Here is a 19,359-nt window from a genome sequence, read left to right as displayed (position 1 = left end):
CAAATATATTCATGAACCATTCATTCATTGTGATTGTGTTGCTGCTGTATTGAGTTAGCGAGTATGTGTTAGATTTCGGATGATGATTTGTTGTTCGTTTTTAGCATTAGCAAGCCTGTTACTAATTGGCTGTAGCACTCTACTGCTTGGATGCTGCCCCCTGTCCACCAGAGTCCCCAGAAAATCCTGCTTTTGGGGGCTCTGGTGGAGTCGCAATGTCGCACAGTATTGGGTGGGTGGAAACGAAAAGAGGGACCCTTGTCCAAGTGAGCCCATTGTACCTCTCCCAAGAATATACAGACATTCCAGCGAATTCATTTTTCGCACTTCCGCATCCACAAGATCCTGGACATATTTTGTCTATAACAAAGTGATATTTTGCGACTTTCACCAAAGACTGGTCAGCCAAACTACGGTTAAATATAACCAATAAAAGTTTCTACTCTTCTGCAACACGAAGATGTTAGATTTCGGTAGCCTCGACTTCGATTGGTAACTAGAAATCGAACAAATGACATTTTTCCTTAATGTGTGAACAGCGGTGACTATAGTCAGTGGCTAATCGCAGAGGTATCATGAAATAGAAATTATACACAATGCAGTAAATAGATATCTCGAAAGTTTATTTCTATTTCTGGCAATTCATCTGTATAATTGAATGCGCTTAGGGACAAAGCCTGAACTAAAATTTCGTAAGAGGTAAATTGGGAAATGAATCTCTAATAGCTACAGAATTTCTGATCTATTTATGGAAATGTCAGGCAGATGAGGGAGTTTGTAAATGTCGTCATGATGAAATTCGGACAGTCAATTATAAAGGGATAAATTTTGTAAACTGGATAATCTGTATTATGTTACAATCTGCCTTCCATCAGTTCATAATAATTGCCTTCCACTTTATACATTATTAAAAGTTCTCTAATAGATATTGAATGCATAATAAGCAAATCTGTCTGCTTTAAAATGCTGCTTAAAGTTGAATAGTGTGTGTGTGTGTGTGTGTGTGTGTGTGTGTGTGTGTGTGTGTGTGTGTGTGTGTGTGTGTGTGTGTGAGTGAGAGAGAGAGATATTAGTCGTAACTCTAAAGCAATAGTCATGTAATAAGTTCTCTTATCTTTGGTGCAGTAGAATGGCGTCCCCTTTTGAAACTACTGTAATAAAGTTCCAAAAAATCTCTCTAAAAATAAATGAATGAACAATTTTCATGAATATCTGAGCATATGCATGAATATATTTGAATATATTTTCCCTTTTACAGTCACGTTGGTTTTTCTGAAAGAAATATCGATTTCTCTATGCCTAGATGCGATTTCTCCCCCGCACATTCGTACGAAATCAAAACAGATTCCGTAAAAATTGTTTGATAAAATTTCTTATGAAAACCTACAAAAAAAAAAAAAAAATTTAGGCCAAATTTCAAATCGGTACATTGTTTTTGAAAATAAATAAACACAAATAGCAAGGTTACATTACCTACTCATACAGAATTTAACTAAATATTGTCCAAAGAACTTTAATACGAACTTATAAACATTTTTTCAGATATCTTATGAAGTAGAGTATTATGCGAAAATGGTTAATCTATAGAAGAGGGTCAACGCGGTATTCTCACATGGCCACTACAGTAGCAAGGCAACAGAATTAAAGTAGTACAACAGGCAGATAATGTACGAAAGGGAATTCAAAAAATAGAGAATTTGCATATTAAATACTAATAACAAGTCAGAACATGCTTTTGTGAAAATCAAGAGTACTGAGACGAATAAGACAATGTTGGGTTGCAGTATAATATGTCTCGTGCTGTTTCGTCTGTATATTTATACTGATTTAAAATTTTTGTCGTATTTTCTGTCTGGCCGGTGTCGACAAGAGTATTCTTCGTATTTCACTCTCGATCTCTAAAAAAAAAGACGCGCCATTACTCAAGAATGGCGTTTCTCATAAAGATGAGCCGGTATCAGTACAATCTGTCTCGTGTAGTTATGTAATTTAATTAATAATGTGCTAATTAATAACTCTTTTAATTTTAATTAATAAGTTCCTGGAATCATTGACGAGATTCAAACCCGGGCCTTTTCCACCCGGTGTTGGGGAGAACAGTGGTCATATCCACTTTTGCTACCCTCGAAAACTATACCCATACCTACAGCATTTCTAGAATAAACAATGGTAGCTATTAATTTAATCATCCAATAAAAGACAGAATTAAAAGCAGTAGAAAAGATTTTACCCAAATTTATTTGTATTGTTTTAACTAGAGGAATATTCTTTTGGGAAAAAGTAATCAGACTTAGAAAAATACAAAGTATAAATAAACAGACTATTGCAGTTTTAAATTCTTACTCAAAACGTAATAAATATTTTACTCAAATGGAACATTATTCAAGAAATATTAAAAATTTTAAATATGAAATATTTTATGACAAAGTTCAAGGTTCTCGGAACTCCTTAAACTCGAGAGCTAATGCATTACTTTGAATCCAACAGTTTAGACATCCGTACATCTGGCCACAACACCACTCACTCTTTTGCCATCTAAAAGCATCGCTCCCTAGCATCAGAGTCAATTACTGAGAGCATTTTGCGAGGTTGTTGAAGCAGGTGATACCGAAGCAATATGTGCATACAATCAATTTATGATCAACTGAATGGAACTGGCGTGTGTGTCTGGTAACTTTAATTCTGTGCCAGCAGCGTTGTGCTTTGAGAGTAGAGAATGCAGTTATGCACATTGGGCTCTGCTAGAAACACTAACGATATTGTATTATTGCAATTATCATTCGCATAATTACTCCATTGTGTAGATGGCTCTTGCTCTGCGCACTAATTTGTTTCCTTCAAATTAACTACTTTCCGTTATTCTGGCATAATTATTTCTCTGACGTTTTTTGTAAGGTTTTTGGTTAATAATATCTTGGCGCATAACAAAAATCTGTTTAAGTTCTCATTATCCGAATTGCCAGTTCGATTCTAGAAATTCCCTAAATGAAGATAGCAAAATCCAAGTTTAATAATAATATAATAATGTACTGCACATTCTTTTAAATAATGTTTAAGTTTTTGTGAATAATATTATTTAGAATTAATCAAAGAACTGTATGATGCATCAAGGAATATATTAAACCAATTCTTTGATCCTCAAATTTCCTTGTCCGCTATTTTTTTTTCTAAGCAGACTTCCGCCCTTACCTCAATGATTCTTCTTGAAGCAGTATTCCAAAAAAATATTTTCTGGTAACAGCGTGCAAGAAAGGAAACTTTTATGCTCCAGCGCACTCTCTTAAGGTTTGCGCCATCAGTAATACTAAAGTATAGGGGAGGAGAAGAATTTATTAAGCAGATTATTTCGACTAATGTGATATTAATGTCTGCCTCGGAATGTACTAAGCTTGATTTCTCCAACCGAACTACATTTTCCGTCCATAATTTACATATCAGTAATATTAACGCACTGTTCCGGTAATGAAGACATTTTATTTGGCCATTAAAAGATCCTAGGCCTATTCTGTGCATGTCTCTGCATTATTAAAAACATTTAGAGAAAGAAAGGACCCTGCTGCTATAAGGATTGCGTGAAAACCATTTTGCTACAACACAGAGAAGTTCAAAAGAAACCAAAGACTTGACTATTGAAATAATAGCTTGAGACAAAGTGTTCAGCTTCAGCTGAACACTTTTTCACTTATAAACATGTTTCAGAGATTTGTTGTAGAAGTAAGTAAGTCAATTAATCCATTTGTACAGAAGTTGTTGCCACTGGAGACAGGCCAAATATTGATAAAAATTATTACACTGATAAAATTCAGAGGACTCGTTCAAATTAACCACGTAGATTTCTTCAGATATTCTAAGCCAGATTATGCAAAGACACAAACTAGCTTACCCCACTTTCAATAACACATATAACCATCAGATTGCAATAAGCTGTGGGGAGCAGCATAGCGGATAGCATCGCTGCTCTCAATGAGTAGAAATGGATTGCGATGCGGTGACTAGGGAACTCGCTGCAGTAGGCTGAATTCATATCATGCTCCTGGAGCCGTTCCGTCCAATTCTGACTGTGATACATGGCGCGCATTAGCCTGTTGGGAGAACCCATTTTCAGAATAGGTTCTTCCAACAGGATATTGCACGCCATGACATGTGGAATCCGAATGTTCGATTGGTATAAGTAGGTTCAATGTGCACTATGAAAACGCGCCCCACTCCATTATACTACCAGCACCGCAACCAGCTGATGCGGTGAGTGCATTGATTCACGCTGTTTTTGTGTATTCTAGTCATCTCATCAGCTTGAAACGGCAAGAACCAGGATTCCAATATCCTTGCAATTCTCCAGCTGCAAGGTCACGTTTCTGAGTCACTATAACTGCACCTTTTTTTTTATTTTTTTATTTTGCTGACAGAAGCAGAAGTCGGCAGATGAAACATCCCATCTGCACAAGTCTTCTCATCCTCCATTGGCCTCACGCATCAACGAGCTGTTTCCTACCACAGGATCGCAGTTAACTGGATGTTATTTGGCTATTGGACCAATCTTAATACACCCGTGAAAAAGTCCAGCAGGGCGTTTCTGTTTCCGAGTTACTCATACCGATGGTTCAAGCTCCAACTACCAAGCCACATACAAAGACACTTAATTCTTTCATCATGACTAAGCTTGGACTGAATTCTACACACACAACATCTCTCCGCATTTATCCACCTTTATATTGCATGGTATGAACATATGATGCCGTTACTGAAGGAGCTCTCCATTTCAGATGAAAAAGTTAGGCGTACCTAATAAAGTGACCACTTAGTGTAACGTAAAAATGGTTCAAATATGTGTGTTATTGTTCATTACTATTTAATATTATATCATCCTCGCTGTTACAACCTAGGGTTGGATCAGGTGAATCAAAGCTTCCCATCTTTTCCTGTCTCCTATCTTCCCAAATCTTATCTTCTGACATTCTCTTCCACTCAGTTCCCTCCGTTTCCACATCTTCCCTAATCTGATCTCTCCATCTTTTCCGAAGTCTTCCTCTCGGCCTCTTCTTGTCCATTTTCAACTCAAACATTCTTCTTGGTATTCTGTTCGAGTTCATTCTCTTCACATGTCCAAACCATCTCAAACACGATGCAGTCATCTTCTCCCTCAAAATTTCTATTCTCAATTTCATTCTAATGTCAATATTTCTAATTTGGTCTCTTCTAGTTTTAGATAGCACCATTTAATGTTATACACGTGTGCAAAACTTAAGGACCAACACTATTTCTAAAGGTTACAACCACAAAGTCAAACGAAACAGCCTGTGGGGATTTGCATAATTGTGGCCGTTCAGCAGAAAGCTGGTGCACATACAAAAATTTGAATCGTGATGAGGGCTCACATAAACAGATAAAAGCAGCAGTTCAGCAGTTATGTGTAAAGTATCGAATGATGACCACGATTGTTACAGACGTTCGATTGGTTTCATACAGTGCTACAGACAACGAAATAGCCAGTAGATAACATCTGGATGACTTCACCCGGGGCCCAATAATTGGGAAGCTCGAAGTGCGAGGAGTGTGGCTGCAGAGTTCGGTATCGCCCATAGCATCGTCTCACGTGCGTGGTGAGCCTTCAGAATGACAGGTATAGCTGTTCGAAGGACCAATAGTTATCGTACACGAAAAACAACGCCCAATGATGACCGCTATATACTCCTACAGGCCAAGAGGGACTGACACCAAACAGCGGGATCCATTGCAAACCAGCTGCATAGGAGCATAGGATTTCGCAGTTTACTGTGGACAGGTGACTCCACAAAAGTGGACTGTTTGCCTGACGGCCAGCACGCTGTGTCCCTTTAACACCTGCCCATCGGAGACACTGTTTACAGTGGTGCATCGAACACAAGGACTGGACAGTAGCGCAGTGGGGTAAGGTACTCTTTACTGATGAGAATAGATTCAGTCTCAGCAGCGGTTCTGGACGTCAGCTAATCTGGCAAGAGGTTGGCACACGGTATCATCCTGCAAACATCACTGAAAGGGATCGGTATGGCGGTCGAGGTGTTCTCGTCTAGGGAGGCGTTATCTTGGATGGACGTATATAACTCCAGATACTGGAAGACGCTACTGTACTGAGGTAATCCTTCCCCATGTACGTCTATTCCGAGGTGCCATTTTCCCCGAGTTCGTGTTTATGGATGATAACACCACACCCTATCGCACTGCAGCTGTTGATATGCTTTTGGAAAGTGAGGACATTGTTCGTATTGATTGGCCTGCCCGTTTCACCGATCTAACTCCCATCGAACACATATGGGACCCTCTGGGGAGGCGCCTAGCGGTACGTCCACACCCACTAAAAATGTTCACCAGCCGAAGGCGGCGCTAACAGAGGAATGGACGATGTTACTGCAAGAACTTATCAACAACATTGTTCTAAGTATGGACAGGCGATGTAAAGCCTGCATCGACATTAGGGGGTGGCCATATCTCCTACTGAGGACCACCTCTTCCCTTTGTTCCATCTTTGGCAGTATTGCATCTGTATCATGGCAGCCACTGCTATGTTGCCATTTTTGAATAAAGTCCCTCTGTACCGTTTTGTTTCCGTAATAATAATAAAGTGAAACAGAAATATTTGTACTATTCCGTAAGGTAACTATCCCATCCAGCTTTACATTTAATCACAATCACTGCTTCTGGAACATTGGGAAGGAGGGCTTGCTGCCCAGAGGTGAATTTCATGAGATCCAGTCTTCTGTTATTCCCTAAAATTTTATAGTTGTGTCAACCGGTTCTTTTTCATGTACAAGGAGAACAGGAGGCCTCCCTCATTCATTTTACTCAACCTCTTCGGCGCCTTGTACACCTCATTCAGATTTCCCCTGAGATGTCAAACTTTGCAGTCCAGCACCTTCTAAGCCGTTCTTCTTAAGTGTCGATGTGCCCCATCACTAATCAGGTGGACTCTTCTCGGACACTCTCCAGAAGTTCTGTCTTTTTTTTTAAGTGCGGTCCAGACTTGAATACAATATTCCAAATGCGGCCATTCCAAATTGTCTTGTATACAGGAATGATGGCGTCCTTCTCCCGACTAGCAAAAGTTCTATCAATCACGAACAGACGCCATATGCCTTTTTAGCCACCTGTTTACACTGCATTGAAAATTTCATGCCCCGCTGAATCCCAACACCCAAGTCCTTTTCGCATTGAACTATTTTTAGCTCCAATATCCTTATCTTATATATTACTCTAGGATTTCTGTTTCCCAGTTCGTAACCTCTGAAATAGTCTCCACAGCGAAAGCACATCACCTTAGGAAATAAAAAAATAAAAAATACGAATTTAAATTCGTAATGTTTTCTTCAAAGTGCTCTGCTATTTATTTCCCCCCTTTTTTATTTGGTTGCATGGAAATAAATGCCATATTTCTCTTTTATTTTGACGTACAGATCTTTTATTAAGGAAATTTGTGCTCATGCATAACCGTAGTACTATCTCTCCCACTCAGAAGAATGTATAGTAAATATACCTACCATAAATACGAACTTCGTGGTCATGTTTATTGGTTTAACTAGAAAAAGATTCCTCTTATTAGATAAGATACGGCAGATAAGTTTTTTGGATTTATCACTCTAATTAGTTTATTAGCAAATTAAAGCATAACCAAACCAGGAACACTCCTATGGGGTGTGAAAGTTTACATTCACGTGTATTACACACAATATAAATATTTCCAATCCTTCTCATATCTTTCTTATATTACCCAACTATAATTTGGACAATGTGAGAGAAGATAAAAATTTCTACAGCATTTATGGAAAGAGTGTGAGAGAGAATTTGATCGATCAACCGAAAGCTACTAAAAAAATAGAATTCCGTTGGAGAATCCATCTTTTAATATCAATGATTGTATAAAAGTGCTCTTGGTTATTATGATATTTGGGTTTCTACAAGTTCGCAGTGATTTAGTTCTATTTATGGCATTTCGCAGACTCAATCGCTCTTTGGTGATGTTAACAGTTGTGTGATGCCTTTCATTTGGGATGATACTTTCGCAAAGAGAAGTTTTTTCCCCTTCTTGGTAGCTATTGGGGACGTCATCCCTGTCCATTTTTAGAAGCTAATTGTTCAATACATTTTGGTATGGCGGTTTGAGTTCGAACTCAAAATGAGATGATGTATATGATGACTAAACTCTTACATAGCAAAACAATTGCTATTGTAAGAGTAAACATGCTAGCCAAAACTTCAGCTCTTCAACACCTGTCTGAATGAGGGTAACTTTCCATCACGTTGGACGCATACTAACCTGAGGCTCTTGCCTAAGGATCCCACAGGTACCTCCAAGGCATATCGCCCGATTGCGCTGCTTCCCATTCTCGGCAAGGTTTTAGAGAGACTGCTGCTCTCCCGCTTCCAACCCCGATATGAAGCCAGTGGTTTGGCATCCTCGCTTCAATTTGAATTCAAACAAGGGTGCTCCACAATTGATGCTCTATCTAAAACCCTCAAAGTTGCAGAACAGTCGGATGCAACTTATGTACTGGCAATCTTCATTGACTTCAAAGGAGCTTTTGACACAGTGTGGTGGCCGGGCGTTCTTCAGAGGGCCAGAGTCTCTAACTGTACTTGGAATTTCTACCACTGCCTCAAAAGCTACTTCTCTAACCGTAAGGTCAGCATCAAAACAAAATATCACTGCATCACCCGACATCTAACCCGAGGCTGTCCCCAGGGCTCCATCTTGGGGCCAGCTGTCTGGAATATGATACTCGACGACTGGCTTCTGAGGAACTACCCACACACTACTCAGCTTTCTTATGCCGACGACATGGTTATTATCATTGAGGGCCCCACCCGCGCCACCATAGAAACTCAGGCTACGGTTGTTCTCGCTGCTCTGTCCGTATGGGCCACGGAAAATAAACTCTCAGTCTCCACTGAGAAGAGCAAGACCCTCCTATTAAAAGGCAAACTGGACTTCTCCAGACCTCCTACCATACGTTTTAATGGCCGCCCACTGAAAAACTACCGATCGGTGAAGTACCTAGGAGTAATTTTGGACGACAGGAGAACTTTCATTCCTCATATCCAAGCTATCAAAGAAAAGATAAAAAATTACATCACTATGTTAGCACGCTTTACCCGCAAGGACTGGGGTCTTAAAGGACCAACTCAACGCCTTTTATACTCAGCAGTATTTATACCAATTGTCACATATGGAGCTGCAGTATGGTACCACCGAATGACTTTAGTGCATGCTCAACGTAAAATTCAGCAAATTCAACGACTTATGCTACTACAAATGACCCGCGCATGTAGAACGACATCAACTGCCGCCCTACAGCTACTAACAGGCCGCCTCCCTTTGGACCTCCACGTCGCTTTTATCGGACTTTCTCATGCCATCAAGAAGAATAAGGAAGCTGAATTCCTCACTATTCAAACCCGTACCGATACCAACATCAAACAGGAACATAAATGTGTGTGGCTACAATTCATAAACTTATGGAAAACCCGCTGGAATAACTCCACAACTGGAGCAACTACTAAACTTTTCCTTCCTGTGGTAACCTACATCAACAAGCAACGTTCCACTTGGTTCTTCCCTAACGTCTATGCTTCCTTCCTATTAACTGGCCACGGGTCCTTCAAGAGACGCCTTCTAGAGTTCGGCCTAGTCGAGGATGCCCTCTGTACCTGCGGAGAACCTGAAGACTGGGATCACGTGATGCACTCATGCAACGTATACTTAGATCTAAGAAACCAACTACTCCTAGACCTCCACACTACATCACTTCGGCCAGAAACCAAGTTATTGGAATCTAATGATGCCTTCCGTGCACTGACCAGTTATGCCAACGAGGTCTTTCGTCGTCGCTGGCATCACCTGCAACTCCCGAACACTACTCCTGGATAACCTCCTCTAGACAGCAACTGATACCCAGCACCGGAAACTTCCAGACATGAAACTGCAAATGGCGGACAGCCCTGTCGACGCCGGTCCGAGACTCTCCATTGTGACGATCCTGGACTCTTTAATTTGAACTTTACCTATTCTCTTCTTCCTATCCACAGTCTTTCTCCAGGACTCCCACAACTGCACCTAGCCTCTTCCTGCTCCGTTTCGCCTGGGAGGATGCCTACGCTATCTTGTCTGTCTTCCACTTTCCTGTCTCTTCTCAGCTCTTTCCTTGACCCTCCCCACTCTTGCAAGAGTGTGGACGGCCCGTCAGATGTCTTTTACTCCCTGGTCCGGCTCCTCGTGCCAGTGGACGGATGCTGGGAGGCTCCTTCCTGGTGATCGCGCCTCCCAGTGACGAAGAGGCCAGTCAAACAACACAAACAACACACTACTCACACATAACCCACACTGACTGGCTTTGCTATGTTAACAGAGTATTTAAAGCGGATTTGTGGGAAACCACGGGAACCGCATAACAAAAAAACACTATGTCCACTATGTCCACTATGCTAGCCAAAACAGCAAATTCAACTTCCGTGTATCAAGATTTTAGATATGTGAATAAAAACCATGTATTCTTCGGACAAGGACTGTATGGTGGTTCCCTCTCTCGTATAGAATACATACAATTTGCAGACACAGCATACTTGTGTTTTAATGAATTGAAAACATCAGGGAAAACTTTTAAAATAATCCATCTCCCATCAGTAAGCCCGGTTTAGAGAGCCAAATAACAAAAGGATTCATTTTAGCGAAAAATTAGATTTAATTTTTATTTATAATTAGTTTCAGTCTTATAAGACTACTAAGACCTAGCTCTGTATATTTCTACCTTTGAAAATCTAATCTAAGAAACTGTTTGAAAACAAAATCCATATGAAATAAATATACGTATTTTTGACTATTCGTTATTAAACTAACTTATTTTTTCTTTCCATCTGTCATAGGTGAGTGTTCCAAGATTGAACTGTATGGTCCAACACTGGACATACGACAGGTATGTATAAACAGATATATATAGATTAGTTCATTTAACTAAACGTCTCAAATAATCAACAGCATTTCGTTGGCACTTCTTCGAAGCTAAATTAAGCCTAAATTATTAGGAGTTGCTGTTGGGTTTTTGGAGCTAAATTCCACCTGGTGTATTCTCTCCATGTACTCTGTCTGTAAATTTCGAGTGTTCTGTAGGCGATTTTCTGTTTACTGGACGAAAAACCATGCCTGAGAATAACTAACCCAACCACGTTATGAAAAAGGCTCATAAAAATTCCTCGCGCCATCGACGGGACTTTAACTCAGGTCTTTTCCACCTGGTGTGGGAACTATTTGTAGTATTTCCTCCGTACTCTAGGTTTACTAAATTGTTTATAATCTTGACATACGATTTCTCATTCATATAATATGAGAAAAACTTTTTCTGTAATGATAGAGCTATCCAGCATTCTTACAAATCCACAGCACAGCTTCTATAACAGACGAAGTCGAACTTATGGGGGGACGATTTAGTAATATTCATTCATACCACCGGTTGCATAAGCTTCGGCTAGGACAACGAGTGACATTAAAATGTTTTTTGCTTGCTTGTTTCATCATTTTATCAATCTTTCACTGAACAAACGAGCACAGTTATTCTAATATTCACCACTGGACCCTTAATTGCAGTTCAAGATTGATTTTTGGCGTGGGCAGGATAAAAAAAACTCACTGATACTACTCAGCCAGTACATGAATAGAAGAACACAGTAGCATCTACGTGTATACAGTATTATATACTTTATGTTCTTCTCAACCTTTAGTTTAATGAATTATCAAGCTGCAGGAAAAAGTTTATCTGGGACAATATCTAAATGCCCAGCTTCCTTTTCTCCCATTATCGAATATCGCAAAAATTGCAGTGTATTATTGATTCAATCCAAGAAGCAAGGATAAAACCCTTGCCTCTTGTTCAAACTAAAAATTGTAGTTTCTGGTCTTTTGTAACAGCCACTGGCTCCTTACTGCTACCTCCATTACCGCCAAATTCACCTAAAAATAATAATGACATATTACATCCTCCTTTTCTTTAACGCCTACTCTAACTCAAACTAACATTTTTTAGGTTAAGACGGGGCTAGTCATGAAGCCTTCGAGACAAGCTTTTTGTCGATCTCGATCTTTTTGCGATTTGGTTAAATGGCCTCTACAGGCCGCTCACTAACGAAATAGATCGTGCTATCCGTAATTTTGCTGATGTACTACATTTCACTTTCTGCTATAATCACTATCCTCCCCACACCGGATGAAAAAAAGACCTGGGCTCGAATCCCATCAATGACGTGTGGAACTGTCATTGGATTTTTTCATTCCGTGGCTCAGTAAGTTGTTCTCAGGCGAGAATAGCAAGGCTTCTTCTCCAGGAAACTCGAATTTTTCGTCCAGCAAAACAAACCAACCGACCAAAGAACACATGCAATTTACAGACATATTAAACATGGGTGGATGAGGTTGTTCTGGGGTAATCTTGGATTCGATTCATGTTAACGACTGCAGGAATTTCTAAAATCTTCTTCAATAGAGGTTGTAGTCAGCCGAGCTCAGGTGGGAGGATAGGGTTTTCCCGCAAGTCATTCAGTATATTTCAGCCGTCACAAATGAGTCCCCGAACACATACTTCTACAACGAAACAGACATACGGTTAAGAATGCAAGTTCCTGTGTTTAAAATAATAATTTTAATTTTTTCCCCATTTTGACTGACCTCGCTGTTAGCACAAGGGCTTACGATCATCAGCCTTCAACACAGAGCGGAAAACATATAGGAATTATTATTTTTTACGCTATAGCCAAGCACCATGGTTTTCCACACTGGTAACTTTGGTCCAATCTAAGAGAAAAACTTATCAAAGAACATATTCTATTACAAACAATACTCATTCATACCATGGGTTGCATGAGCTTCGGCTAGGAGAACGAGTGACATTAAAATGTTTTTTGCTTGTTTCACCATTTTATCAAGCTTTCACTGAACAAACGAGCACAGTTATTCTAATATCCACCACTGGATCCTTAATTGCAGTTCAAGACTGATTTTTGGTGTGGGTGGGATAACTTATTTAACGCCAGTCCTAAAACTGGATCCTATTATTTTTGCAAAAAAAACCCTTATTTGCTTATGCTTATAGTGAATAATACTCATATTCCTAGACACCAAGCAAGATTCTCTACTTGAAATCGCATTGATCTCTTTTTGGAACTCAAAACTATCAACTTCATCCAGATCTAGGCTTTCTTCGTTTGTTTCCACCATGAAATACTGCTCTAACGTGTATAGAGATGCTTAAGAATCATCGAAAAAAACTTGCACCGTGTTCTAAAGAGAATGGTCACGCCAATCAATTATCCTTCGCCATAGGCAATAAATTTAAACCTTTACTCATTTTTTAATCAGACATGTGGGTTCCACGTTTTTTGTACAGTTTCACCTTTAACATTTAACATTTTGTTAAATGTTAAAAAAAACCATCCTACAACCTAGTCTAAACCTCTGTCCCTGTAATTCGAATTTAAGCCCCGAGTTCTGGAATTCTCTATAACAGTGAATATTCCGCCTTCGTTCATTTTACTAATCCCTCTCAGAGCCTTATAAATCTCAATTAGGTCACCTGTGAGGTGCCTGGCTACCAAGCTCTGTAGCCCGCATACTCGGAGTCTTTCCTCATACGGTCACCCTCTTGATCTCACCATGAGAGTTGCCCGTCTTTAAATCTTTTCAAGAAGTTCAACGTCTTTCTTTAGACGAGATTTCCATACTTGAACAGTGTTCCAAATGTCGTCTTATAATTGCTTATACATTAGGACTATGGCCTCAATATCTCTACAGAATAATGTTCCAATCACCGATAGGGCACCATCGGCTTTCTTGGATGCCTGTTTACATTGATCAGCAAACTTCATATCTACCTATTATAACTCCCACATTCCTTATATCCTGTATTGTTTTTAATTCAACACCACCAAGTGTACAATTTATTTTGCGGTTGGCATCCCCCAAGGCATTTTGCATTTTTCTGCATTAAAACATAGCTGCTACTTTTCTGAACATCCTTGCAGCCTGTTAAAGTGATCCTGAAGGAACGCTGCCTGGTACTGATCATTAACTACTCTACCAATCTTTAAGTCGTTTGCAAATTTTGATATCAAGCCGTCTGTCCCACCATCGATGTCGTTTATGAAAATCAGAAACAACAGTGCTCCAACAACCGATCCTTAGGGTACCCCATATCTGACTTCACACCAACCTGAAGAATATCCTAACCATCTGCCTTCGGCCACCCACCTAAGAATATTTCCACTAATCTCAACATGTGCCAGCTTATACAATAACCTTTCCTGGAAGACTGAGTCAAATGCCTTGCTAAAATCCAAATAAACTATGTGGAAATTATTCCCTACCAGCTCATGAGTAACAGCAAGAACGTTTGCTGATGCTATCGAGGCAGTGTTAGGTGGGTCGGAAAACTGCTAGATTGGGGGGATACAAGGACTAATAGATTAACAGTAGCCACTGGCAGAGGAGAAAGTGATTCTTGCACTGCTTCTATTGGAATGAGCAGCAGCCTGGAAAATAAGATGCAGGATATTTCAGAGACTGCTGGGAATCATGGGGGTACAAGTAAACACATGGGTTGTGTTAGGGTAGCTAAGAATAGAAACAGGTGCATGTATACTTGCGTGTACACCAATGCTAGGAGTTTAGTAAATAAATTTGATGAATTTGAGGTATTGCTCAAAACATCAAAGGCAGATATTGTTGCGATTTCAGAGACGTGGTGTCACACAGATATAAGGAATGCAGAACTGGAATTTGGGGAGTACAATGGCTACAGAAAGGATAGACAGGATAGGAAGGGAGGAGGGGTTATGCTATTAGTTAAGAAACACATAAAATCCAAGGAAGTGAAGCCAGTCGACATCGCTAGACAGTGCAGTGTCGAGTCAGTTTGGTGTGACATAAGCATTGGGAGATCAAAATTGAGAGTAGGAGTGTGCTATAGGCCTAATGACTCTGATGAGTATAATAAGGAACTGTACAGGGAAATAGAGTGGGCCAGTAAATCAGAGAGTCTTATAATGGGGGATTTTAATTTCCCAGATATTGACTGGAATTTGGGGGCTGGTCACTCACACACTAGCAAGGCTTTTGTGGATTTATTGGATGATTGTTTTCTACATCAGCATGTTCGGGAGGCAACTAGAGGGAGTAATACTCTTGATTTGATTATCAGCAGTGATTCTTCATGCATTAAGAATCTGCAGATAAATGAACCACTAGGTGGCAGTAATCACAGTGTTCTGAAGTGGGATTTACTCAAAGAGGTAACTACCATTAGGGGTAAAGGGAAGGGGTATTGCTTTCGTAAAGGCGACTACTATGGACTGAGACAGTATTTAAATTCTATACAGTGGGATCAACTGATGATGTTACCAACAGCAAATTCAAAATGGGAAGCATTCAAAGAACTTATCTTGGAAGCTACTAGGCTTTACATACCAACTAAGAAATATTGTTCAAGGTTTAGGCCTAAATGGATGTCAGATGAACTAATGAGGCATATGGCAGAGAAGAAAAATGCATGGGATACATACAAATTAACACGTGACACAGAAGCCTATGATAGATACAAGTTGATCTGTAATCAAGTTACAAAGGAGGTTAGGCAGGCGAAGGTAGATTACGAGAAATCCTTGGCAAGGGATGCGAAGAAAAACAGCAAAGAGTTCTTTACTTATGTAAACTCTAGAAGGAAGGAGATGAATCAGATTGGTCCACTTGATATCGATGGGTGAACAGTTGATGATCCTGCTCAGGTAGCTAACAAATAAAATGAATATTTTGCATCGACATTCACACATGAGGAGTTATTCAGCGAGGGAAATGCCAGAGGTGTATTCAGCTCTGGCAGTAAGCTAGAGAATCTTGTAATAACTGAGAGTAAAGTGGAGGAGAAATTGTTGAAGATAAACACAAGAAAGGCACCCAGGGTGGATGGGATCTATCCAGTTATATTAAAGAAGTAAGCAAACCCTTAGCCATAATTATGAGAGCTTCCTTGGACTCAGGGGAGGTACCCATGGACTGGAGATGTGCAAATGTGACCCCAATTCACAAAGGAGGATCAAAGGCTGACACAAGTAATTATAGACCTGTGAATTTAACTTCTGTTCCCGGAAAATTAATGGAGGCACTGGTTAAAGAAGCACTGCAGGATCATCTAGACAAGACTTCAGTTATAGCTCGGACACAGCATGGTTTTGTTAAGGGGAAGTCTTGCCTGACCAATTTGATTGGATACTATGATGCAGTCACAAAAGAACTGGATGCAGGGAATAACTTTGATATTATATACTTGGATCTTAGAAAGGCTTTTGATACTGTTGCACATGGAAGACTGCTGCACAAATTGGAGCAGTGTGGCATTGGAGGCAAATTGCTGCTATGGATAAAGGGGTGGTTGAGGGGGAGAAGACAGAGAGTGGTAATCAATGGACACTGCTCATCGTGGACTAATGTTATTAGTGGAGTCCCTCAGGGTTCAGTATTGGGTCCTTTATTGTTTTCTGTATTTATAAATGATATTGATGATGGTATATCAAGCTTAATGTCCAAGTTTGCAGACGATACGAAGGTTGGCAGGGTTGTCAAGGACACTACTGACACTATGCTGCTGCAACAGGATTTGGAAAGGTTGAGCAGATGGGCTGAGAGGTGGAAAATGAAGTTTAACATTGACAAATGTAAAGTACTACGTATGGGAAACAGCAACCCCAGAGCAACGTATCAACTCTGTGGTACTACACTGACAGTGGTAGAGAATGAAAGGGACCTGGGGGTGGTTGTGCAGGCAGATATGAAGTTCTCTGAGCAGTGCAGACGGGCTGCAAGAGTAGCTCATGGTGTATTGTCAATGATATATAGGAATTTTTCTAGCAGGGATAAGGAGATGATTATTCCCTTGTATAAGGCAATGGTCAGGCCATACCTAGAGTACTGTATACAGGCCTGGAGGCCTCATTTCAAGGAGGATGTAGAGCTGCTGGAACGAGTACAGAGAAGGGCAACAAGATTAGTGAATGGAACAAAGGGGTGCTCTTACGAAGAAAGGCTTAAGTTTTGAGAATTACAGTGTCTGGAGACTAGGCACCAGCAAGGTGATCTGATAGAGGTGTACAAAGCCTTAAATGGGTTGAGCATGCTCAATGCTGATGGGATTCTTCCTCTTGCTCAGAATAATCACCTGAGAGTGCATAAATTCAAATTGAGGAAAGACAGATGTAGGATAGATGTGCGGAAATTTGCCTTTAGCCAGCGGGTGGTTGGTAGGTGGAACAGACTTCCATCCCTTGTCGTGGAAGTTGATAGCCTAAATAAGTTTAAGGCTCAGCTGGACAGGTATTTCGAACGAACAGAGGGGTGAAGTGGAAGTGGTTGTTTTTTATTTATTTATTTTACTTTATTTTTTTTTTTTTTTGGCTGATGCTGCATAAGCTTGCTTTCTTGCATCAAATGCCTCTACTAATGCTAATGCTAACTGTGAATTATCTGTGGTGGAATAGGATGGATCTATAAATGAAATAAAAAGAAAGAGGGGAAGGTATTTATGTCATAACTGACAACTGTGTTAATAATGAAAGAGGAAGGGACTTTTATGTATACAGCAAAAAGTTCTTATTAAGGAGAGAAGGGAAGGGCATGGAAGGAAGGGTAAGGGAGGTACAACAGTTAGTAATTAGTGTTTGGGGGAGAAGAAGAGTGTTTCCCCACCAGTGATTCAAAAATCGGGTGTACACACATGCCGTTTACCATATTATTTCTAAAACATACACAGAGTGTTACGGATGCGAGAAAATTCCAACCAGTGGATGATTCTAAAAATCTATGCCAAATGATATGATCATTTTCCAGGAAATTATATTCCAGTAATGAATGAAATGGCTACTGGTGATTGGGCAGAATTGGTTGTGATTTATGACGATCTGTTAAGCGGTCCTATGCCTAAAAGTTCCGTATAGAATAGTAGACCAGCATTGTTATTTATTTTAATTCACTTATTATGTTAAATGTTATTTATATAAAAACATCGGTTGGTGTTTTCAATAGCTTTTACATCAATATGCCATTTTTCTCTAATATCAACAGACAGCAGCTATTTCTTTCTTCTGCGCTTTTTTAAATGCAGGAGACATGCTACATACGAGAAAAACTTCTATGTGTTCATACTGCCTTTTCCTTACTCTCTCTTATTCCCGAGAAGGTTACAGTGCTGCTGTTTAGAACTTTCTTTCTTTTCGTGTCTTTGTTCCACGTCACATCATTCCAAAGAGCTCCATTACCTCTTCACAACGATCAGCCTGCATAGCGATACCGTTCCCTTTCCTCTCCGAAAGGGAGCGGAATCGCTGTTCGATGAGCACACACACACACAGGAAAGAAAGGTAGACCTGCTTTCTCTCATTCCTTTCATATGTTTGCCAATTCTATCTTTTTCGTACGTATCGTAGCCACTTCGGTGATCCATCACATAACTTGTAGTAGACCAGTATTGTTAGATATAGGAATTTCCAAGGTTCAGTAATAAACCATGTCTCGGATCAATGATGTTCTACAGTAGTGCGGCTATTTTACAGTAGGTGGCAGTCAGTACATACAATTTGGCAGTTTTATTCTACAAGTCTTACGTTTATTCGTATAGGGCACGACTGGAAAATCATAAACGCATTCGATGTATTTCTTGTGGTCGGGTTTAATTGGTTTCAGTTGGAAAACTAATTTGTTTTAGCAAAATTTTAAAATCCAGCTAGACATCAGGTGTGTTAATTTTTCTTTGCTGAAATGCTTATTGAAGATAAGCATTTGAAACAACAGTGGTGTTGTAAAACGAACTTCGTGTCATGCATCATTTTTCACTTCTTATTCAGGGATTTTGGCAGATTCCAAGAAGTGTAAAAACAGAAGAGTCTTCAGCTAAAAAGAGGTGTCATATTTCGTATTTATATTGATTTAAACAGTAAGGAAGTTGACAACAATCTGGGTATACGGGTTACTGGAAGAACTATTTTTTTAACAAAATTAAAATAGGATTACGCAATATCCAAACTTATTTGATTGGCTTCATGAAAGCCATTTTAAACAGTCTGGGCATTCAATTCCTAATAAAAAAGCGTGATAGCAACCTGACTTTTAGAAATGTCATATTCAACAGATATGTTTTCTATAAAATTCATCAATAAATATTAATTTTTAAATACTTATGAAGTTTGAAGAACAAACCGGTTTCGATCTGAAGAATGCAGACAGAAATATCACAGCGGTGCTATTCTGTCCTCTGTGGCATTAACAACTCAGTATTAGAAAAGCTACTTTCATCAAGAACG

The 19,359-nt window shown here is 39.7% G+C and overlaps 1 protein-coding gene across 2 annotated transcripts in view; it reads left to right on the top strand.

Annotated features, from left to right (window-relative positions):
- LOC150076437 (uncharacterized) overlaps window positions 1–19,359 on the top strand; it is a 367,945-nt gene that overhangs the window by 264,659 nt on the left and 83,927 nt on the right. For both annotated transcript variants that reach the window (XM_090387745.1, XM_090387744.1), the window contains exon 3: window positions 10,894–10,943. The gene's annotated coding sequence lies outside the window, so the exon portion shown is untranslated. The remainder of the gene's footprint in view (window positions 1–10,893; window positions 10,944–19,359) is intronic.

This window comes from Mastigoproctus giganteus, chromosome 13 (assembly GCF_048544385.1).
Source record: "Mastigoproctus giganteus isolate SK-2022 chromosome 13, ASM4854438v1, whole genome shotgun sequence".
In the NCBI taxonomy this organism is placed as follows: domain Eukaryota; kingdom Metazoa; phylum Arthropoda; class Arachnida; order Uropygi; family Thelyphonidae; genus Mastigoproctus; species Mastigoproctus giganteus.
This window is presented reverse-complemented; position numbering and strand designations above follow the sequence as displayed.